The sequence below is a fragment of the Humulus lupulus genome, chromosome 1 (assembly GCF_963169125.1).
Source record: "Humulus lupulus chromosome 1, drHumLupu1.1, whole genome shotgun sequence".
NCBI classification, from domain to species: domain Eukaryota; kingdom Viridiplantae; phylum Streptophyta; class Magnoliopsida; order Rosales; family Cannabaceae; genus Humulus; species Humulus lupulus.
In genome coordinates, this window is record NC_084793.1 from 148676607 (window position 1) to 148680968 (window position 4362).

At 33.5% G+C, this 4362-nt stretch overlaps 1 long non-coding RNA gene across 1 annotated transcript; it reads left to right on the forward strand.

Moving 5' to 3' along the window:
• The first annotated feature begins 417 nt into the window (after positions 1-417).
• LOC133798801 (uncharacterized) lies at positions 418-4073 on the forward strand. The gene is made up of 6 exons (XR_009876025.1): positions 418-1376; positions 1762-1815; positions 2506-2595; positions 2875-2993; positions 3362-3589; positions 3692-4073. It is a non-coding gene; the product is annotated as an uncharacterized LOC133798801 (long non-coding RNA).
• Positions 4074-4362: the final 289 nt, after the last annotated feature.

Genomic DNA, 4362 nt, shown 5'->3' on the forward strand with positions numbered 1-4362 from the left:
CTGGTACTGGAAGAAAATAGTGGAAATTAAGGATCTTTTTCGAGCTAAAATGGCTGAAGCAGCCTTCATGGCAGTGAAATATGGAATACAATCGGGGCATGCAATATTATATGATCAACAAAATAAGGTCCAATGGAGTAAATATGTCTGGGAGAGATGCAATATACCGAAACACAGATTCATTCTATGGCTGACGTTACACCAGAAGCTGAAAACCAGAGACTACCTCAATAAACACTGTCAGGTAGTGGACAAAATGTGCTTGCTGTGTGGGAATCATACAGAAGAGATATCACATCTATTTTTTCAATGTGCTTACAACAGCTTATGTCTTGTGAAATTGAAAGAGTGGATTGGCTGCAGAGCTCAAACAGGGAATTATCACACACTATTGCGTTGGATCTCCAAAGCAAAACACCTTACTAAACTCAGGAGAAGTTTTTACATAGCTGTTGTATCAGCTCTAGTGTACCATATTTGGAGAGTCAGAAATGATGTTTTGTGGTCCTCTAAGATATGGCATGTCAATCATACAATGGAGGTCATTAAGAGAGAGCTAAAACTGAGACTTACTGTAATGTATAAAGGGAAACAAAATAGGGATAAGGAATGGTATCAGAAATTGTAAAGTTAGATGTGGAATGTAAGTAACATAGGGGTAGAAGGGAACTATAAGTGTACATGATTTGTTTTGAGCAATACAATGATTCTTATTCACCAAAAAAAAAAAAAAATTTAGGAAAAGAAAATCAATATTTCACCATTGAAGATCTGCCCCTACTTGCTTCTCTTCTGGTCATCTTGAGTGTCTCTAGTCATCTCTAAAGTTCTTGGTCAACTATGTCTCATAGTCTACTCTATTGGAAGGGTAAGTTCTCCATTCTTTTTGTCCTCTGCTATACTTTAATGCCCTGAATGTTGATATTTTTGTATTGTGCAAATGAGGTTCACCATTATAGGGTCTTATGCTTGCCTATATGTTTTTCTTGTCTTTTGCAAAGCAGTGTATAAATGTTATTTTTTTTATCTAGCCTTATTTCGTGTTCGCCTTGTGATGCTTTTATTATTGGTAGATGTTATCTTTATTTTTATTAATAAATTCTTTGTTCTTTCTCTTTCTTTCCTTTTCTTTCTGTGTTTCTTCAGATTTTTTGTAAGTGGATTAAGCTATAATGACTACTGTAATTCATGTTGGTGAATTGGATTGCTTACTTATTTATAGTAGTGTTTGAAACTAATTTGTTTGATGTGATCTGAACTAGTTACTGAAGTTGTTTCATGAGTTTGAAAAGCTTGATTCATGAATTGGATTGCTTACTTCTTCATGCAGAAAATGGGATCAATGGCAGATGAATTGGATCCATGTTGAACAATCAGTAAGTTGCTTAAAATTTCTGCTGAGTTGTTTATGTCAAGCATAAGTAGAGAAACGAGTATCAGGTTACTACTTGGGTATATTGTTAAATGAGTCCTTTGATTGCAGTTTTTAAAAAGACGATGCTTCTTCCTGCCCTTCTTTATTATTGAAATTAATTCCCCTGCTCATGTATGTTGTTCAGGGTGATTATATGCTGAATATCATTCCTTGTATTTTCTCCTGTGTGAATTGATTTTGTTATTAATTTTTAAATTCTATACAAGTGTAACTTAAATAAGTATGTGAATATTTCAGCATGATCTAGAATATGATATTTTAGTCATAAATTTACAAATTTGATATTGTTGTTAGAAAGTTACTTAGTAGACTTTGTCTGTTTTCAGTTGGTGAACACAGGAAAGGAAAGGGCAAAAGTCAGCCTTCTTTTTACATGGGCGGTAAGCATCTCTTTTCCTAACATAATTGTGTATAATTACTCCTAGATGTTGAAATTCCTGATTTCAGGTATTGACTTGCATGAAACTTATATAAATTTTTCTTCATTTTGTTTGAGACAACTGTGACAAAGTTCAGAGTGGGGTTTTCCTGATTATCACATATATGGCTGTCATGAAACATCTAATATCTAACAATATTTGAACTAAATGTATGCTCTGGTGTATTGAGCAAAAATCATATTGCATTTCTGAGAGCAAAATATGGTTCTTTTGTTATTTCATTGTTGCTATTAGATGGCTGTCTTCACTTGTCCCTAACTAACAAAATAATATTTTTTCATTACTCTCTTTTTCAAAGGCAAAAAATGTCCAGTTAACAATAGTTTTCGCAGCTAGTGTTATGGTGCTCTAAATTTGATTATTGTACCCTTCCTAAGACTATTTCATGATTTGGAAAACTATTTATGGCTCTGAGGTTTTTTTTTCTTAAAAAAATAGATGTTAAAGGAGATAGCTTCTGACTAGACAATCTCTAGAAAAAGGTTGAGATATGACTTTACTTGTCCATTCAGGCCATTTTTTCCAAGTACTTCTGATTTCTGTTTTCCATGGTTGGACTATGTGCTCTTTCTTCTGCATTGCTCATATTTTGATGCTTCTCTGAATTTTCACAATGTGTTTTCTAACCAGGAAGGCAATGTTGCCAACCAGAGGGAACATCTAATTCTTCTCCTTGCCAATATTCACATTCAGAAAGCTAATAAGTAGTCTGTCTTGAAGGTATTCTGATTGTTAATTAAGGTTGTAAAGCTTTGGCTTTAACTAATCCTCTTATATAAATTTGACTTTATGATATCTGGAGTCTAATGTCAAAACTGGATATTTATGCAGCATTATTCCTTTGTAAATTTCTATTTAATTAGCATTTGAAACATTAGTGGTAAAATTTGGGTTTTCAATAAGGTCTTCTATTTCTTTGAAACTCTTTTATGACTCTTTAATTTAAGGTCAATCACTAGAGACTAGCTTGGTTTCTCACCAATGTTATTGGTACTGCAGAGTTATACACAGTATATCCTTTTGCCAATCAGTGACCTTGATTCTTGGTTGAAGACACCCTCCATATATGTTTTTGATTGCTCTGCGGCTGGGGGAATATTGTGAATGCTTTTATTGAGGTAAAGCTTTAACTCAAAACATATAATGAATTGATATATGTATTTTGGGCAGTGAATGCTTTTTCTTATGAGACTAAATTTTTTTTGTTGTATTTTAAGTTGTGGATAACAATTGGTTTTTATTTTTTAAGATAACAATTGGTTTTTGTGTTGTGGATCATTAGATCTGTTTTATTAACATAAGGATGTAATATTTGCTTCTACATTTACTATCATTCTAGCCATAGAAATTTAGTATAGTTTAGTTACAAGTTTAATTGTTTTGCACCTATAAGGGCTCTATAACCCATGCTTGCAAACTAGAAGTGACATCAGGGAAATAGTGTTTGAAGTGTTTGTTGATAAGGAAGTTTTATACTGTATTTCAGATGAATCTGAATCTACTTTTCATGAGGCTTTTCTTAGTCGTCTTACGGAAACTGGTGCAACAGAAAGTTCATCTTTATGTAACCTTCCTAAACAGATGGAAGGTGATCAACAGAGAGCCTCTGAACAGACTAAGAACATCTTAAGTAATTTAGTTGCTGCTGTTGACAATTTGTGGTATCTAAAAGATGGAATACATACTGTAGTCTTGAAAAAACTTTCAGAAAATGGTAAGAGCTATGTGGGTTTTACAGTTTTATTTTTGTATGATACTTCAAGCACTGATCTGTAGACTTATCTCAGTTTTTGGTGGATCCTACTCCATTTTCTAGGATCTTGCAGGCAAAGGACACCAAGTGAATTAGATAGAGAGGTTAAGAACTTGAGGGTGGCATTTACTAACCTATTTTTGAAGCATAACACTTTCAAAGAAACTGCAAAGCCATCGAGATATTGATGCAAAGAATAAAGCTGAGCTTAGAATATTAAGAGGTAACTCCTAGTGAGTGGAGAGAAGGCACTTCAACTTGGATTGCAAGTAATTGCAAAGATTAAGGGCTATGCTGATGCAGCTCAGGTACTCCAATGAATTGGCTTCCTAGTTCTATTTTACTGTTGCTGAAACATAGCTCAAAGAAGATTATCTTTGCAGACACCTGAATTCTTTACAACTGCTCCAGCCCTTGTGATACCAAAAGCTATTTCAAATGCTGGTTTAGATGCTTCTCAGGTTGATTACTATGAATTAAATGAAGCGTTTTCTGTAAGATTTTAGTACTTGTAATCCCTATACTGTTCTTGATTTAGTAAGCATTTTTTTTCATTCATTTATATTTGTCCTTCTTCTCTCTAGGTTGTAGCTCTAGCCTATCAAAAGCTGCTTGGTCTTAATCCTGCGAGTTTGGAGAAAACTAGATAATTTCTTTCAAGTTGATTTACTTTATATGCTTACAGGTGGAAACTAGCTTAAGTCTTGTGTTCTTAATAATAAAAGGACTTTTTT